This window comes from Balaenoptera acutorostrata, chromosome 12 (genome assembly GCF_949987535.1).
Source record: "Balaenoptera acutorostrata chromosome 12, mBalAcu1.1, whole genome shotgun sequence".
NCBI lineage: Eukaryota > Metazoa > Chordata > Mammalia > Artiodactyla > Balaenopteridae > Balaenoptera > Balaenoptera acutorostrata.
Genome location: NC_080075.1, coordinates 75,872,552 through 75,892,253, shown reverse-complemented (window position 1 = coordinate 75,892,253; position 19,702 = coordinate 75,872,552). Strand labels below are relative to the sequence as shown.

The following is a 19,702-nucleotide window of genomic DNA, read 5'->3' as shown; positions in this document are numbered from 1 at the left end:
TCCCATCCCGCCCCAGGGCCCCTTGCAAGGATCTTGCCCAGCAGGCCCACTAGCCAGCCCTCCAGCTTGCCTCCGCAGCCAGCTCTACCCAGCCTTGATCACCCACATCCCCCTCCTTTGTCTACAGCATGACCGTTTATGGTGCTCCTTGGACCCTGAGCCTCACCTTCCCAAATGACCCCTAAATCTCTCTAGGCCCCTGGGCAGGCCCTGCCCTGCCCTGAGAAAGGTAGCTAGGGCAAGCAGGAAACAACGAACTACAGCAACTTAAAATTATAAATGCAGGGCTTCGAATTAAGCAGAGTCTGATTCAAATCTTGCTTCTGCCACTCTGTGGCCAGGGACTCTCTCTGAACCCCATTTTTCTCATCTGTGAAATGGGGACCTTCAGCCATAGAGTTGCTGGGAGAATAAAAAGCGATAACGTAATCCGTGCATCTCAGCGGGGTAGCAGGAAGCATGCATGCTGGCGGCTTTTCAAAGTGCGGGTGCTTCCTCCCCTCCCCTCAACAAGATGAAGCCGATGGGGGGCGGGGTGGCCATTGGGTATACATGACTTAAGTAATCAGTAAGATGGCTGAGGGCGGCAGATGTAAAGTGCCTCTAGACCCAGCATCTGACACGTGGTAAACGACCCAGAAAGGGGCTAGCTTTGGGTTTTAAGGTTGGGTTCCTACTCCTCGCCGGCCGTAAAGCCCAGCACAACACCCAGACCTAGCCGGTCGCTGACTGGGGTGCAGGTGCCCGCGCGCGGACCTGGGCGCGCGGCCTCCGGGAGAGGGGAGGACCCGCCCCCAGTGACGTAGCCCGGGCCCGCCCCCCGCACGTGCCGCCGGGGAGGGAGGGACCACGGGAGGTTCCCGGGCGCGCGGGGCGGTGGCGCGTCTGCGAACGCCTATTTGCATATGCGCAGGCTGGATATTTATAACTTCTCTTCAGCGAGTTCCAAGTTATTGATGTCTTCAAGTGACTTTAATCTGAGGCTTCTTTTCTTCAAATGGGCTTTTGATTTCCGGAGTGATATTATACATGGCTGTAAGCTATTGACTGAGCGATCGCCGTTGTGTTCTCAATGTGCTGAGGCTGAAAATCTGCGATATAAATAAACTTCCTCTGGTAGAATCATTATAAAGCACAAGCAGCAGAAATTTATGGAAAGAACAGATTAAATGCTTAGACTTAAATTCTTCAGTGTGCTGCTTGCCCTAAACTGCTGTGTCTGGAGTTTGGGCTGCTGATTCAGGTGGAAAAAATCAAACGGACACATCGCTTGTCGGTGCATTTTTACTATGATCTATTGTGTTGCCAAAAGAGAAAGCTCAAAAGCTGCCATTGATAATCCTGGTTAAAACTTGGAGCATAAATTATTAAGACCTGTAGTTTCTTTTCGGAGTGGTTGGGGATTGGGGCGTGCAGCACAGTAAAGAAATATAACATCAATATGTGCTTATGCATTGTAATGTGGGGCATTTTTATGCCCATAATAAAACATTCCGCCTACAACTATGTTTATGAAAGCAACAGATAGGAAGATCCATAATGCCACTTAATAGAGTTAATCACCTCCCATCAGAATGGTTTAAAAGGCTTTTTATTGCATGTTGAAAAGCTCTGACCATAATTAATTCTCCACACACTGTCAGGTGCCAATCAGAGGGCTGGAGACAGCGAAGGGAACTTTCTAGCACACTGGTACTGGGAGGGTTCTCAGAACTGGGTCCAGTTGTCTGAACTTCAGGTTTTTAAATTGGTAATCTAGCCTCTGTGTTAAACTTTGGGCTCTGGCTGGGGCTTAAAGTTCTAGATTTTAAGCTCTGGGCTCTAGATGTAAATTCTCAGTTTGCTCTAGGTCCTGGGCTCTGGACTGGTTCTACCCTCTCAACTCTAGACTCTGGATGACCCACGCTGGGTCCCTGGGACCTGAGTGAGATGATTCCCACAGCACATCTGTGCTGAGAGAGCCAAGAGAAGGGAACGGATGCTTCCTAACAGTCTTGGTTTAGTTGGCTGTCAGCTTGGTGGATCAGGTTGTCCACAGAAATTTATGCTGTTTGCCCTCCCTTCACCTCTGACCATTCCAGCCAGTTTCCAACAAAGAGGAGGGAAGCCATGGCTGGCCTGCCCTAGGGTCAGCGTATGGGTGAAGGCTGGTACCTCAAGACAACAGCCTACCATGGAACAGAGCCACTCATTGGCCAGGCCCACAGCCAACCAGCCATGGAGGCTCCAGGGCTAATCTCTCCCCATTTCCTCCAAAGGAGATGGCTTTATCTCCTTTGTCCCTTATCACACAGCCACTGAGTGACTGGAAGCACAGAGAATCTCCCTAACAGCCCAGAAAAGCTGAGGAGGTGAAGGGTTAGCCCGAAATAATTAAAGAATAAAATTAAAGAATAAAAGCCCTTTACAAGCTCAGTTCAAGCCAGCAAGAGTGAAGCAGGCAGCAGGGAGATAGTGCTCTCCGATGGGGGCAGCAGGCGGGGGAGGGGGTCTCTCAGGTGCCCAGGCAGCAATCCGCGGAGGCTGCGAGCTGAGCTGAAGCCAGCTGGTACTCTAGCAGAGATTTTTCCGAGTGTGAAAGCTCCTTTTTCTCTTGGATAGTTGGACCAACAAGAACTAAGAGTGACCCCTGAGGGCAGCACGTGGAGGGAGGATGAACAGTAAGGCTGAGCTCTGTCTCCCAACACAGCGTGGCAGACTTCCCTTCACTGGACTGGACTCCCAGGGCGCATAAGAGCTTGGTGGGTAGGTTGTCACCAGGGGCTCAGAGGCTTTTGTCCTTGCTGGGGAGATCGTCGTAAGAGCTCTGTGTTAAGACAGAATCATACCTGAATGGACTTCTGGCACCCCACTGGAACACCAGTCCCTGGGTTTCCATCACGGCCTGGAAGGATTGACACCCCTCTGCCACCTCCCTACCACCAGCACCACCCAAAGTGAGAAGTGTGCTCAGGTGAATTGGCCTTTCAACTCGGGAAGCTTTTCCTGACCTGGGCTGTGCACTGGGTCCATGAGGGGCACTGTCTACAGGTGCCCTCCCAGAGGTGAGCACCCTCATGGGGACAGGCCACACCGCCCCCATCCCAAGTCATGCACAAGTCACAAGGACAACTGGGAAGGTCGTCAGGCATGGGTGTTGTGGGGGGAAGGCTCATTTGTCCCCTCAGCCGACAAACATGTAGCGAGTGCCTACCATGCGTAACAAGCAGAATGCTCTGCCCTCACAGAGCTCACGTTCTGCCTCCCCAAAGCCTCCCAAATGGCTATGGCCTCCAGCCCCTGGATTCAGCAGCGAGAGAAATAAGAAATTGGATGTGACCTTTCCAGGGCCGTGCATAGCAGGCTGAGCTGGGACCCCAAAGTGCCGGGGCCTGGTTCTCAGGTGGATCTTCAGGCTCACATCCCAGGTCCCCTTGGGGAACTCCCTCTACCCCAGGCAGCCGCTGGCGGAGTGTGCCCAGCTTAGGGAGGACGTCCTGATGAGCGCTGAGCCTGCAGGAAGGAAGCTCTGAGGTTTCCGCTGCTCTTGGTCCTTCTCGGGGAGCAGAGCCAGAGGCCAGCGGGGTGCAGAACTGGCTTATCCTTGAGGCAGCAAAACAAGGGAGACTGAAGTTACAGAGGCCATAACAGTTTGACAAGGCCTGGGAGAAGGGGTTGCAAACCAGTGCAGGAGGCACAGTTAGCGCCCGTTGAGGGGATGTGGGTGAGCAGTGCCAGTCTCTCATCTTGACCAAGCAAGTTGTCTTCTGAAGTCCAATGTCTTCCACTGGGTTTATGCGAATGAGCTGTAGGACCATTTGGGCAGACAGCACACATGGGGCACCCACTGACAGGGCGGAGTCGAGTGCCCAGCCACAGGCCAGCCCGCCTAGACTGGCACAGTGCACCTAGACCGGCCCGGCCCTCGGCGATCAGAGCTGTCCTCCAGCAGCTATCAGGCCCCCACTCTCTCTGCCCACAGCGCTGGTGGCCTTGAGGTACCCACCAGGCAACTGCTCCTGAACCCTCCTGGTCTGTGGCCTTGAGTGAGCCCTGAGGCCTGAGCGAGTTGGGGACGGGGGTTTGGTGCACAAAGCTGGGCTCTGTGAGTGGAGAACTTCTAGGACGAGTTTGCTAATAGAGATATCTGTTCTGGGAGGTCGTGATACCACCTGTCACTAACCGGAGCACCCTGCCCGGGGTTCTCACCAAGAAATCACAGACAGCTGCTTGCAGGCGGGTGAATGCTTTGCAAGGACCACAAGAATATTTGCATAAACATATGTATGGAAGTGTGTGTTTATTTGCATTCATTTGCATAAATTCCTGGCTCTTCGAACTGTCATTCCTTATTTTTATTTTATTTTTTTCACTAAATTTCGTTGAGCTCTGGAGATTTCAGTAATGAGAACAAAAAAGCAGAAACAACAGCACTGGGGCAGGAGACCAGAAGTTTTCAACTTTGCTACACATTAAAATTTCCTGGGTAGCTTTTTAAAAATCCTGGTGCCTAGATCACCCCCAACCCACTCCGGGGGTGGGGCCCAGGCATCAGTATTTTTTTTTTGAAGCTTCCAGATGAGTTCTTCGATGCACAGGCCAAGGTTGAGAACTGATGCCTTAGGCAGGGCAGGCCCGTGTCAGATCAAACCCGCCTCAGCTTCCAGCTGGAGACACCTCACCTCGCCTCCCTCATATGTAAAAGACACTCGAAACTTAAGAGCAGCGACGTGTGTGAAGGGCCATCTCAGCACACACGGGCTCTCAGTGAAAGGTCGCCATGCCCTTCCTCATCATCACCATCTCTGTGCAGTGTCATCATGCAGAACCAGAGCACCTGGAGACCCGCCTGCTCCTTCTGGCCCTGCCACCCAAGTCACCCTGGACCACCTGGGCCTCTGATCCACCCCTAGGAATAGCGAGTGCTCCAGGGTGGGCCTGCGTCTGTTCTGGATGACGTGCATGGTCCTTTCTTCTTCTAGATGACTTCCAGGCAGGTGGTCCGTCACTGCTCAGATGCCTGGAGAGTGGGTGCTGGCAAGGGAGAGAGTGTGCTCTAGAGAGTGCCCACATGGCCCTGCTCGCCTCCCTCCACCCTCTCTTCAGGCTGGGAGAGAGCCAAGTGCTGGGGATTGCAGGGTTTTCTTTCCCTGGTGGGTGCTGCCGGGGGAAGAAAGATGCTGGAGATCTGGAAATGCCTACCATACTCGGTGCAGTTGTTCCCAGGGTTCTGCGGCTTCTCGCTCTCCCTGCTTGATGCCATCGCTCTGCCCGTCCACCAGCCCGCTGCCCCAGACTCCGTAGAGTCCTTGGTCCCTCCATGGGCTTTCCTACTTCTGTGCCTTTGCTTGTGCCGTGCACTCTGGGGGCCACACTTCCTCCACGGAAGGACTCAGGATTTGTTGGCTCAAATCCTATCCATTCAAGACCCAGCTCAGTGCATCCTATTCCGTGACACCTTGTCTGATCCAGCAACTATTCATTCATTCCCTCAATCACTTATTCAGACCTTACCTGAAACCTGTTTGGGGCCAGAAGCTATGCCAGGCACTGGGGTACAGAGGCTAGTCAGATCCAAGCTCTGCTTTTGAGAGCTTTTCTTAGCAGTGGGAGCTTTTCAGAGCAGTGATCAAAATCTATTACGTTCTCCTCCACAGCAACTGCCAGAGAAACAGAAAGCTCCTGTCTCCTCCTGCTGTGCAGACATACCGCAGTAAGAGAGCTGCTCAGGGTAGACAACATAGGTCTTGCTAACAGGGGACAGGCACAGCCATACCTTGGCCTGCAGAGCCTGAGGAAGGAGAGAAGTGCTGGTTTCAAAACCTCCAGGAGGTAGAGGGGAGAAGATGGGAGCTGAAGGAGCAGCTTCTGGTGGCAGCCAGCCCACTCCAGCCAGCCCTGGATCCACCTTTGCTAGGACACATGCGGTCATTCCCAAGGCCTCGGGGAGCTCTATAGCTTGATTTGCAGACCTGCCCAAGTCCAGGTCAGCTGCGCTGGGGAAAGCCTTCTTCCCAGCCTGCCCCAGGGCCTGGATGCTTCTCCCTGGGCCCAGGGCTGTAGGTACCCACCCAGACCCTCCTACCCCATGGATTCCCCCTCACCTCCACCCACCCAAGGCAACGTTCACCCCAAGAAGGAGCCAGCCCAGACCACTGTAGGAGAGTTGTAGAAGCTCCAGGCCCACAGGTGGCAGAGACAACTCCCAGGTCAGGCCCAGCATCACCTTCCCCATCCCTGGGCCCGAACAGGAGGCTACTGCTGGAGCCTAGGAGGACTCTCCATCCGGTTCTGTGTCATCACTGGGAACTGCAGACCCAGCTGGTCAGGAGCCCTCCACGTGGCCAGGCTGCCAGGTCTCAAACCCTTGAATCCCGCAGGACCCTGCTTTCTTCCCCTTTTGGTCAAAGCCATTCACTCCATCAGCAAACACCCCCCCTGCCCCTCCCAGTCCCCCACACTGGGGTCCCATCTGTGGACACCCAAGGGCTTGAGAGATGAGAAAATAACCTTGGCTCTGTAGTGAGCCCAGTGTGGTGGGACAGAAGGCGGCACCTGAACCTGGTCTCATGGGATGGGTAGACGGGTCTTGCAGAGGAAGAGGACCCGATGAAGGGAAGGGAGCAGCCTGTCCAAACAGCAGCTGGGAGCTGCCCCTCCAAGTCCATACCACGCCCTTCACTACCCGTCACTGCCATCATCCCCCCAGCGAGTGTGCAGTTGCACCTCGTGCCAAGAAGGCTCTCGAGGGCAGAAAGTGGGACAGCGGGGTCGCCTTGGTCTCCTCCCCACCTGCACACAGAGACACTCCATTCCTGTAGGTTGATTCCTGCTGGACACAGCCCATGCGGGAGACTGGGCTAGGCTGGGCTTCTCAGCCTTTGTGCCATGAAGGGGGTGGAGCCGCCCCTCGTGCCCACCTTCAGTCAGCCTCTGAGCACAGTGGCAGGTGCCCAGGGTGCCCACCCCCTGTGTCCAGCCTGCCCGGAGCAGGGGTACACCAGAATCCAGAACTGCAACCGAGACAGAAGCCCGGCCCTGTCTGCGCAGGACGGCTTCTCTTGGGTAATTACTTCCAATGAGAGTTTGTAAAAACAGTACTCTGGCTTTATTATAGAGTCTAATAGGTTCAGCTTCTCAAGAAAAATAGACTGTCAGGCTAAATACCTGTGGGGAAGTGACCAGGCAGAGAGGGGTATCATTAAAGCCAACAGCTCAGCTGAAATCATGAGAACAGTGTGAAAGGTCCTGTGTCAGGGAAATCAACCCAGAAGGTCCAGGAGCACGGCCTACACATGTATCCAGATAGGACTGTCTTCCTGCATCAGGGTCTTGCTGTGTATGTCGCCACTTGGAGCCCAGCATGCGTGAGCCACCCCGGGACCCAGTCCTGTGGGTTCCAGAGGCTGCGCCGGGCTCTGGGAATTCGGGGAATGAAAGGCACCAGAGCTCACAGTCTAACCAGAGACAGAATTCAGCAGGCGAAGATCACATACCGAAGAGGGAGGGCCTGCCAGGGGAGAAGCCTGAGCTGGGGGGAGAAGCCTGAGCTGGAGGCAGAAGGCGGGGTCGAAGGGGGTGTCAAGAGAGCCCACCCGGAGACCTTTCCGGGGACCAGGACTGGGGTGCCTCGTCCACGGGCTGCGTGCAACCAGGACCCCATGGCCAGTGTGACAGGCAGGAGTGCAGGGCACTTGGCTGGTAGATGGGGCACCGAGAGTGGGCCCACCCAAGGCAGGGCTGGGACTGACTCCTCCCCGGTGGCCATGGTGTCTCTCAGGTGTGACACCGGGGCTGGCCCAGGCATGCTAAGGCAGACCTGGCCCTCTGGCCCTGCAGCTGGCCCCTGATCTCCTGAGTGGCACAGCCCCACTTTCTTCATTTATGCTAATTTTCTAATTTTCCTAGAATGATGGTGGCGATTAAAGACCATCAGCAATAGGAAAATTGAAATATCGCCTAGGCTTTCACCTCCCCTGAAATGACAGGAGGTGACGTGTTGCCCCAGACCTGACCCTGCCCAGGCCCTCAGGAGGGGTGAGCACGGATGGAGACCCAGGGGCAGACGGCCACAGAGAGACACCCCCTCCAAGAAGAACATAGAGGGACAAGTGCGGCAGAGAGGGGTCCCCATCTCCCGCAAACGCACGCACTCACACACGCACGCACGCTCCTGCGCTGCCTCCTCACCCCAAGTCCTCTCGGCCTGTGAATTCTCTTCTCCTGCGATGCGATTCACGGAGCTCTGAGCTGCCATCAGGCCCTGGCATCCAGGGTTTCCGTTTCACTTCCTTCTTTACCTGGGTAACTGAGCTGATTGTACTCCCAACTCCGGGTCACTAATTCTCACAAATCCTTTTAAAAGATTGATTTATTTGCTGGAACCGTGGGGGAGGGCCATGAGTCCCCCGCTCCTTGTCTCTCTCTCCTGTCAGGTCCCCCATCCTCCCCAGCACCTCCTCCCTCCCCCTCTCTGGGCCGTCCTGCCCCTTCCTCGGACAGGGGGCTGACTGTCCCAAAGCCCAGCCGGCCGGAGCCTTTGAGGGACTCCCTTCAGGAAGCTTGCGACAGAGCAAGGTTCCACGGGATGTAGCCCATGACAATTTAGGCTTTGGGACTGTGTCTGGTTGTTGGGCTCTACATCCCTTATTTGAGGTATCATTTCCTCACCTGGGTCCTTGTTGCTCTTCTGTTTCCAAAGCACGCCCTCCTCTGGGGTCTGCAGTGTTGGGTGCAGAAGCTCTGGGGCCCCTCCCTCGCCTCTCCCCCACCCAGCCCCTCTGCTCACCCACACAGACAGCTGTCTCACCCAGGCTTCCCAGGAGCCTGGTGGAAGGCAGGTCAGCAGGGCCTCTGGGTGAAACAGGATGGGGCCATCACGGTGGCCAGTCCAGGTAGAGAGCCCAGGCCCCTCTGGGACTCCAGGGCAGTGAAGGAGGGAAGCAGGGCCCCCTGTGAGCTCCCCCTGCCCTGGGCTGCCTGCTGGCCAGGGGTGGAGGGTAGGCCGCACCCTCCACGTTTGCCCCAGGTGAAGAAAGCAGGTGGCGCATTTTTTAGACTGGGCACCTGGAGTCACACCTTCTCTGCTGGAGGCTGGGCTGTGCTGGAGGATGACTGCTTAGCTGAGCTCTGAGTTCGTGACTCTCTGGGGGTACACGCGGGACTGACACCTCCTTACTCAAATTCTCTGGCGGGCCCCAGCTACAGATTCTCACATGTATTCAGAAATCTGACGTCTCGCCCCTAAGATAATGAAAGGTAAAACAGAAAGCTGTGAAATGGTAGTAGCAGAGCCCAGGATAGCACAAAGGCTGATGGCTCCTCATCAGAGGAGGGCCTCTGTCCTCGCAGCCCCAGAGGCAAGGCCTGGAGACCATCTGTCCGAGGGGCTCGTCCAACGATGCAGAAGGAACAGAAGCAGCAACCAGCACCTGGTTTCTGAATGCCATGCCCCAGGCCTCACCCGGAGGTAGGGGACCCTGGAGCTCCGAAGTCAGGGACGGTGGTCAGAGATCCTCCCCTCGGCCCCAACCCTACATGGGCTCTCACAGCCCCGTGGTTCTGCTTTCCCCTAGACCTCAGAGCCCCCTCCGCCGTCCTCCAGGCTCCAGACCAGGCCTCACCCTCACCGTTCACCTGCCCAATAGCAGCAACCCCTCGGGGCAGGGTCTCACCACCTCCAGTCATTTGCCCCCCATCCATCCCACCCCTCTGTGCCCCAGGCAACTGGAGCGGCTTTTCTAAATTTCCCTCCCAGGCCTACAGTCTATAGGTTCTAAGCACAGCTTATCCAGCCTGTCATGGGGCTCCAGGCCTCTGCACAGACAGACCTCCCCTCACCCACTTGTACCCTGTGCTCCCCCCACGCCCTCGGCGGCTCTGCTAAGGGGGCATTCATCACGCCGCATACGACACAGTGTAACATGGGTGCATGCATGTCTGTCCCACTCGGGTCCTGGGACGCCAACCACAGTCTACAGCTCTGACAGAGTTCAGCAGAGCAGATCTTTATTTGAGGCTAAGGAGTTGCGCTGGGAATTGGGGCAGGAACGGAGGCAGCACAGGCCGGTCCCCAACAGGGCCTGTCTGCTTGGGACTCTGCACTGGCAACATCTCCCCCGCCGGTGCTCAAGTGCCACTGAGCCACTGACTCCGCCGGTCACCACAGTCACCATCGCTGGCTGGCCCTGCACTCCTCCCTGGAACCTCCAAGCCCAGGGCACGAGCATCAGACCAGCCGAGCCCAGGTCTCCCGGCTGCATGCCAGCTGCCAGAGAGCCGCCTCCACTCTACTCCCACAGGGACAAGGCCCAGTTCCCCAGGCATCTTGGGTTTCTCCCCAGTAGAAAGGGGGTTCCAACGCCAAGCAACCAAACTCACCTGTGTTCACTGCAGCGTCTACCTCCCCCATCAGACCGTGAGCTCCTTGAGGATGGAAACTGGTTTCATCTTCGTAGTCCAGGGCCTGGCACATAGTAGGTCCTCAGTAAACCTGTGTTAGACTGTGAGCTAAATTAAGAATAATACCTCTCCTCGTGTGCCTTTGGTTCTCCACAGTGACATAGCTAGCCATCACCCGACACCCCCTGCTCTTCCTGGTCATCCCCGGGCCACCCGTCTCTCCCTCCTCAGGAGGACTTCAGCACCCCCGCTGACTGCCATGTAGCTCTTACCCGGCTCCTCACCATGGGCGCCTTGTGTCCCCACTGAGCTTCACTCTCCCCTAGGACGGGGATGGTCTGGCTCATCTACTGCCCCGGCTCCTCTGCAGCTCCCACCCCTGACCCCAGCTCGCAGCCCTGTGCCCTGCAGCTTGAAGGTACCTGACAAATGTGCTTCAGCTGGTTGACTGTGTACCTGGGAAATTCAGAGGAGGGCATCAGAATGGGTTGGAAGAGCAGAGTGGCCATCGGGAAGAAGGGAATGCCTGATGGTGTGCAAAAGGCCGGGGGCGATGGGGGCGGGTGCAGTGTGAAGATGTGGGCCCCGGTGTGGGATGTGGGACCCCTCACGGTTGATTCTGAGCAGCCTTTTTGAGTGTAGGAGATAAAACTGACTCTCTCGCTCCCTCTCATAAAATCCACCCACGGCACCCAGTCTCCTGTGGGATAAAGACCTCAGGAGGCTTTGTTTCTTTCACAGCCTGATATGGGCTTGCCTCTCAGACCACATGCTCAAACACACATATTCATACACACATATGCTCGTACACATACATGCATGCGTACATACGTGCTCATACACACATCACATGCTCACACACGCCATATGTTCCTGCCCACATACTTATACACACCACTCACTCAAACACACACGTACATACATGTGGTTCACACCTTGCCCCCCCAGCCCACCTGGTCAGCTCCTACTTATCTTTCCAGCGTTCCCTTAACCATCACAGCCCCGTGGAAGCCTCCCTGCTCTCCATGGGGCAGAGCCAGCCCCCTCCGCTGCTCCTCTTCTGCCCAATGTGTGCCCCACTAAAACTTCTCACCCGGCATCACAGTTACTTAGTGTGTCCCCCGTTAAACAGTCAGCTCCCCAGGTCTCTGAACATATGCATTCATGTGTGTCCCTGGGACCCCACCCAGTGACCAGCACACAGGAGACAACACCTTTTTGATGGATAAATGAATGGGACAGACACAAGGTATCTGAAGTTCCCAGAGTCTGCCTCTGAAAGGGGATGTCCACGCCTCAGCCTCATTCAGCTGTGGACTTAGTCTCCTCCTCTAGGGCACCCCTAACCTCTCTAAAGCCCTCCCTGCTTTCTGCCCTGACCCCTGGACACTTAGAGCTCTCCAAGGTGCTGAACTTGGTTCTCTCACTTGGCCCCAACTATCTGTCCTGGCCTCTTGACTCTAGTCCCTGTAGCCAAGAACCAGCCCCGGCTTCCAAGAATCTACGCTCTGGTGGAGAAGAAACAGTGTCTCTAAATATACTATAGGCAGAACACAGTTCACAGAGGCACAGAGCATTATGAGAGCACAGAGGGAGGGGGTGCTCCCCACCCCCACCCCAGACATCAATTTCAACTCTGTCCCTGCTGCCAGACCCAGTCTCATCCTCCCCTGATCCTGAGGACAAAGGCCCCTGCGGGCACCCGCCTCCCTGAGGGAGCTCTAACCAAGTTCTAGCCCCTGAAGGGGGCCACCTTCCCTCCAAAATCCTTGACCACTTGACTGCTCCCAGCTCATCTGCCTTGGCCTCCCACCAGGCCCTTGTGAACCCCACCTTCAGCATCCTGACCTGAATCACCTGGAGGCTTAATTCACTGCGCATCAGCCCTCCCCTCTCCAGCGTGTCACTCTGGAGTCCCAGCTCCTTGCAGAGCTCTCTGCACACTGGTCTTGACCTCATTTCCCACCCAAGCTTCCTAAGCCCTGGCCTTTTCCCGAGAGTTCTCTGACCCCCTCCCACCATGACATTTTCACCCTCTCCTGCTCAGAGCATTCCCGCCTCCCCCCCTCAGCTTCCAACCTCAAAGCAGGAGAAGGAGCCAGACAGAACCTTCTTTACTGGGGCAGGAAGGACTAACAGCTGCCAGTGTTGACCTAACCAGGCACTTCCCTCCAACCACAGCCTCAGGGTTTGCCCAGTGGCCTTCCTGCTCAGCCAAAGGTCTGCCCCCACTTCTGCAGTGACCACCCTGTGGCCAGGCTCCTCAAGGCTGGTGCTGGGGTCCTAACACTCTGTCCCCCAGCCTCCCCCATCCCTCCCCAAACAAAATACCATTCCCTTTGCCTCCTACCCCAAGGTCACAAGGCAAGAGCTGTCAGTGAAGGTGGCCAGTTATTGGCCTACATGTGGGCAGGTCTTACCATCCAGGCAGCTGGGAACCTGGAAAGTTGAGAAGACCACCTCTCTCTGGCCACTGTGTGTGAAGCCCCTTGTTCTGAAGAGTTGCCTTGAGGGCTCCAGGCTGCACCTGTGCTCAGCAGAGCTGGTGGGGTGGTCAGTCTTTCCCAAGAGGGCTTTTTAGGCTCTTCAAAGCCATTGGCACTAAACAGAATAGATAAATCCTTCCCCAAGGAGGATCTAATCAATGTAACCATGCTTTAGCAGCCATACATGCCATACGAAGTGTGGGGTCATCATCATTATTATTAACACTGGTGTCTCCTGAAGTTAGAAGGGGCTTGATTTTTGCATTCTTTCCATCTGATTCCACACAAGTGTGACATTTCAAATGGTTCTTCTGGATCATGTTTTGGGGAAGTTATTCTTACCACCCAGAACATGTCTGCATCTGGTCTGTAACACACCCTGAATTCCAATCAGAAAGGAACTTTTTGTGGAAAACATGGTGTCAGGTGTCGGGGCGAGGGGGGGTGGGGGGGGGAGGGGGAGGGGGCAGAGAAGCAAGCGCTCCAGGAGATCACAGCCTAGAAAGGAGACAGACAGACAGACATTCCTCTGAAATTAGGCAGCCAAGGATCTCTACTACAATTGAGGCACCAACAAAGTCTCGTGGGACCACAGGAGAGGTCTGTGATCCAGGAACTCGGTAAGAATTCTTATAGGATGGAATTTAAGCTGAGGCTTAGGGGATGGATGAGACCCTAAGAAACAAGTGTTGGGGGAAAGTTGGCCAAAGGGGCAGAGAGAAACAACCAAAGTGAAGGAACAGGATATAGCGGGCATGAACTTAGAGAAAGGGCTGAGGGGTGTGTGGGGACATGAATAGAAGTGAAGCTATAAACAAAGGTTACGAATAGGTCCTAGAAGGCTCTGGGAGCCACTGGGCAGGAGTTTAGGAATGAGGGATCAGGCATTCCTTGCCTGGGTGGGCCTGTAGATGAGGCAGTCATGGTGATTCTGCAGCTTGATCTAGGTCTCTGGGTCATGCTGCCCCCATGCCCAGGCTGGCAGCTGCCTCTGGTCAGTCCTTGACTCTAAGAGACAGAGGAAGAGAGGGGGATGTTTCTGTTAGTTTTAGGTGGGTTTCAAAGACACTGAAGGGGAAAAATTTCAATGATTTTTATATCATCTTGGAGGGCATAAGAATGTTCCAACTGAAATGTAAGCTTCATTCTGCTGAGCAAATGCTTAGAGAGCACCCACTGGTGGGCAGCCCTGGGGCAGGGACTGAGGAAGAGAAAGGACCTTTGGTGCTTGAGAAATAGGTCTGTCACCCAGCATTGGACGACACAGAAAAGGCAGGCTGGTGAGAGGGGGTGACTCTTCTTAGGGCTTTTGTTCCCTTTCAGATAAATGGCAGAAATTTCCATTCGGACAGCAGGACAACCAGAAGGTCTCCTTACTAAAATGCTAAGTCAGGCAAGAAGCCTGAGTCTTTCACGCTTCCCTGCTCTAGAGAACCCCGTTTCCTGGGAGGGTTTGCCCGCAGGTTGGTGGGATTGGGACTGGGTGACTTCCCAGTAGAAGGCCCATCCCTCCGACTCAGGCTGGGTGTGCAGCCCACGGCGGATTTTATCCCATCTTACCAGGAAGCTGGAGCCCAGCTGGCTCTCCAGGCTGATTCTGAGCCCAGTACTTCTTTGGAAGCGGAGCAAGGGGAGCTGGGTATATCTGATGGGTGGGGGAGGGAGGAGGAAGAAGGGCAGCATCCGGCTTGGCAGCCTGACCGCTCCCTGACCGGCTATGGCAGAAGCAGCAGGAGGCTCTGTTTGTGTGAAGCCATCATTGGTCCCCACGTTGCCGGCGCATGTCAGGCTCCTGGTCCCGAATGAATTATCCTCTGGGTGTGCATGAGGGTCTTCGCTGTGCTATCTCAGTATATTTCACAACTGCTCTGAGTTTATAATTTTTTCGGGTCCTTTATCAAATAGGTGTCATAAATACTAGTGGAGTCGGGTGCATTTATCACCTAGCTGGGTTCTTACTTGAGCTCTGAAAAAAATTATTTGGCTGCACAACCTTTCTCGGGGCTCTGATTTAATGGACTCCGCTGCAAAGCCACTGAATTCGTTGCCTTTTAATACTTGACATCTCTTCCTCTTTATTACCACCTCAGACGGCCCTTCTGGTCCAGCTGGAACGAGCCCATTAGTCTCTGACAAATAACTTGTGTCGTTTGGTGAAAAATATGCAGAAGTTTGGCTGCAACTTCATCTCCAGTGTTGGTTCTGTTTGCGGCCTCACTCTCCTCTAAGCAAAGCCTCCAGCCCCAGGCAGACCTTTCCTAGTGTCTCCTTTCCCTCTGATGCCACTTGCTGCTGGAGCCACAGAGCTGGTTTACCCTAACCACATATAATGGAGTTTGAGACAGGGGTGTTTAGAGATGTCTGTGTGGGGTTAAGAATTAGCCTCATAGCAGCACTCTTCACAAGAGCTCAAAGGGGGAAGCAACCCAGGTGCCCACTAACAAATGAATGGATAAGCAAAATGTGATCAATACATACAATGGAATAGTATTCAACTTTAAAAAGGATGGAAATTTTCACATATGCTACAACATGGATGAACCCTGAGGACATTATGATAAGTGAAATAAGCCAGTCACAAAAAGACAAATACTGTATGATTCCACTTATATGAGATACCTAGGGTAGTCGAGTTTAGAGACAGAAAGTAGAATGGTCATTGCCAGATGGTGGGGAAAGAGGGGAATGGGAAGTTGTTCTTTAATGGGTACAGAGTTTCAATTTTGTAAGATGAAGAGTTCTAGAGATTGATTGCACAGCAGTGTAAATGTATTTAACACTACTGAACTTAAAAATGATTAGGATGGTAATCTTACAACAACAACAAAAAGAATTAACTTCAAACTGCACCAGTAAAGGAGAGACTGACACAGAGGAAGTTCTCTGAGCACTTGAGTTCATCATCTGTTCATGCCTTTGATATCAGTTAGCTCTTGCAGCATAACAAACAGTTCTAAGGTTTAGTGGCTTAAAACAACAACCATTTATTTAGATTATGCAGTTTGGGTTGGGCTCAGCTGATCTGGGTCAGGCTCAGCTGATATTGGTGAGGGGCTGGCTGGTGTAAGCGGCTCATCTGTGAGGGCTCACCTCTGCTCCACGTGATCTCTCATCCTCCAACAGACTAGCCCAGGCATGATTATATGGTGGTGGTGTCAGGGGTCCCGAGAAAATGAGCAAAAGCAAGCAAAGCTTCTTGAGGCTGTGGCTCAGACTCACGGTGTCCTTTCGACCATGTTTTGGGGTCTAAAACAAGTCATAAGGCCGGTCAAGATCCAAAGGGTGGGGCAAATAACTCCACCCTTCAATGATGGGAGGGGCTGCAAAGAATTTTTGCAATTTACCGTACGGACTATATATATACACGCCAGGACCTGTGCTAAGTGTTGAAGATAAAAATAAAAAGAAAATACAATGCAGTGCAGGAGACATCCATATAAATAAATAGTTACATAGTATGCTCTAAATAAGTAAGCACAGGACACCGAGGTGGGTGGAGGGCAAGGGGATCTGGCAGGAATAGGGAAAAGAGGCAAAGAGGCCTGGGACAAAATAATACTTTAACTGGTGTTGCAAGATAAAATGGTAATTAGCCAGAAGAAGCAGGGATGAAGAAAGATCTGGGCAGAGGGGCAGAGAGATGAGTGAAGGGTGGAGGGGGACCTGCCTGGGGTGCAGTGAGGCTTCAGTGGGGAGTGAAGGGCCCACCGGGGAGGGGAGGAGCTGGGCGTTGTTGGGGGAGGCATCACAGAGGGCCTTGTTCCCACTACCCAGCCTTGCAAAGTTTATTTAAGCAAGGGCTGATGGGGACTTCCCTGGTGGTCCAGCGGTTAAGACTCCGCACTCCCAACGCAGGGGGTCCAGGTTCGATCCCTGGTCAGGGAACTAGATCCCGCATGCCACAACTAAGACCAGGCGCAGCCAGATAAATAAATATTTAAAACAAAAAAAAGCAGAGGTTGATGGTCAGGCTGATGTATGGAGAGAGCTTGGAGGGGAACAGGCCAGAAACAGGCAGACAGCCTTGGAGGTTGCTGCAATGACTCAGGTGAGGGATGACGGCGCTGGTGGAGAATCGATGCAGAGATTTCTAGGTGGTAAAAGAGGCAGGACTGGGTGGGGAGGGGTCAGGGAGAAGCCTAGTAAAGTGGTGGGTGTGAGCTTTCTGCCAGATGGTCTGAGTCAGGGGAGTTCCCCAAGGAGGGGCAAGGCAAAGGGCACAGGGCAGCCACTTGGGTGGGCAAGGCAAGGGTGTGGGGTCCCACTCACAGCAGGGAAGACCAGAAAACAATTCCCTGATACCAGCCAACAGGGAGGGTCCTTGAGATCAAGACTTCTCCTCCTTCATAAGCCCAAGGCAGCCAAATTCTGCAGGGTGCTGGGATGCGTGCGGCTGGGGTCCTCTCTGAAAACGCAGCCCCTGCCAAGCTCTGCCCTGAGGCTTGCAGACTGTCCAACCTGGGCACCAGCGTGGCTGGTCCAAAGGCTTCCCCAGGAACCCACAGGTCTCCAAGCCCCTCAGACATTAAGGAGTTGTCCTTGCCAATATGGGGTGGGAAGGAGGGCAGTTTGTGCCTGGAGCCAATACTGGTTTCCTCTGTGGATCCTTGGTCGTAATGTCCCGAAATGCCAGCTCTCCAGCTGGGCACTCAGGGGGCAACAGTAAGCACATACCAGCTGATCAATACTTTGAATGTACTTGGGGCCCTGCTGTGAAAAGGAATCCCCTGGTGAGCCCTTTCATAAATTGAAAAATTCTTCTGAAACTGAGTAATCTTGCCCAGCTATTAAATCCAGATTTCCACAAAATGAGAGTAGAAAGAGCCTACAGTTATGATGACCTGGATCTCCAAGCACCACCTCTCAGATCCGGCCTGAGATTCCCAGGGCAGCAGGCGTTGAGGCTGGGTCTGGGGCTGCAGATGTAATCATTGCTGGAAACTTGGTTTGAAATAAAATCTTCCAAAACAATCAGAGTGCTTTGGGCCCAGAAGGAGTGGTGTTCTGTGTAGCGCTGTGTTCTCCCAGTGTCCTGAGCACAGTTAACTCAGGAGGCATGTGGGGCTGCATCCATCACTCAGTGCAGCGTGACAACTGGGGCCACCAGAGCAGGTGCCCATGGGTGCTTGAGGGAACTGAGCACCAAAAGCTGGAGGAAGTTGCCCAGGATCACCCAGCCAATTAGTGGCAAAGCTGGAACAAAAATCAGGAATTCCAGCCCAGAACTCTTTTTCCCCCCAAGGGATTTCACTCAAAAACATGACATCATCCATCTGGCTCATGGTTTGGGAATGAATTCAGTTGGTGGCTCTTTTTGGAGCTGATGTGTGAGCGCAGCAGTTCAGCCTTAACCCAGCCTGACCCTGCAGGCTCTTCCTGTGTGGGATCCACCCCAGCAACGTGCTGCATGTCCCCACTGCCACCTCTCCCCAGGCATCCCACGGCCCTAACCCTAGGCCCACAACTCAACTCATCACCCCCTCCCTTCCCGATGTCCCCCCCAGAAGCCCGGACATGGTCCTCACACACCCCCCACCCCGCCACGGTCCCTCCAGGACGGATAGCCATGGCATCCACGGCCTAAATACTTGCCTTTCTCTGTCCCTCCGTCACCGTTGTCATTCAGGCCTTTGTCACTTCTCACTTGGATTGCAGAGTGATCACCACCATCAACAAAAACATCAAACCTACCACCGTTGAGTGTTTACTATGTGCCGGGCCCACGGCTAACAGCTTACCACGGGCTAGCTCCTTTAACCTTCACCAGAGCGGGAAACTGAGGCTTTGGGGATGCTGGGTAACTTTCCCAAGGTCACACAACTGATAGGAGGCAGAGTTCAGGTTCTCCCTCAGGCCTGGCTCTGAGGCCCAGCTCTCCGCAGGGTGCTTTCCTGCCCCCCATCCTGCCTCTGCCATAGCTGCCGGAGTCTACCCTTGTACCCCCCCTGCACAGAATCCCTGCTGACTCCCTGGTGCCCATAGCATTAAGCTCGAGCCCCCTCACAAGGCTCTTGGGATCTGACCCCTCCTGCCCACCCATCACATCTCTGTCTCTCCCCCAGCCCTTGAGTCTGTTCCCCCGTATCTACCCCACAGGTGCCCTCCACACCCTCCACTTGTGCTTTGGGTCCTGCTGGTTTCCCTTGCTCCAGGCTCCACGGGGAGCCTTTAGAGACCCCAGCCAATGCCCCCGCAAGACACACACCCCTGCATGTGTCCTGCAGCGACTCCAGCTCAGCCTGATGTGGGGTTGGTGGGGACAGCAATTCAGCATTGCCCGAACACCTCAGCCCCCCATGTGGGGTGTGCTCCAGGGCCCACCCCTTCCCACCATCTTCCTTGGTCTTCAGCAGAGCTGGAGCCCAGTGTGTCCTCTCAAAGAAGGGCCTGGCTGACCTCAAAGCCCACAAGCCCTTGGCCATCCCCGGGCCTGAGCATCTGATCTTCACCCAGCTCTGGGAATAAAATGGGAGCCTCCATCCCCATTTTACAGACATAGAAACAGAGGCTCAGGAAGTACCGGGGCTTGTCCACAGTCATAGTGTCAGAGGAGGAGCTGGGCTCCGCAGGGCATCTTGGCAGGCACCCAATGCTGGCCCAAGAGGACAGAGATGATGGGTCAGGCTGGAGCAGGGCACACTGGAGGGTAATTCCGGAACACCAGCTAGGGTGCAGCAAACACCCACTCGGAGGGCTTGAGGTGCCGGTGGGGGACTTAGAGAGTGGGGCTCAGTTCTGCAGACCACCCTCTCCCATTCACCTGCTGAACAGTCTAGGTCATTCTGGCCCAAGTATCTGGACCTCTGATGTCCGGCGACCAGCACTACGAAGGGCAG

At 54.5% G+C, this 19,702-nt stretch overlaps 1 protein-coding gene across 3 annotated transcripts in view; it reads left to right on the top strand.

The window, feature by feature from the left end:
- Nucleotides 1-19,702, top strand: part of KLHL29 (kelch like family member 29) — a 315,474-nt gene that overhangs the window by 269,893 nt on the left and 25,879 nt on the right. The gene's annotated exons all lie outside the window — the stretch shown is intronic.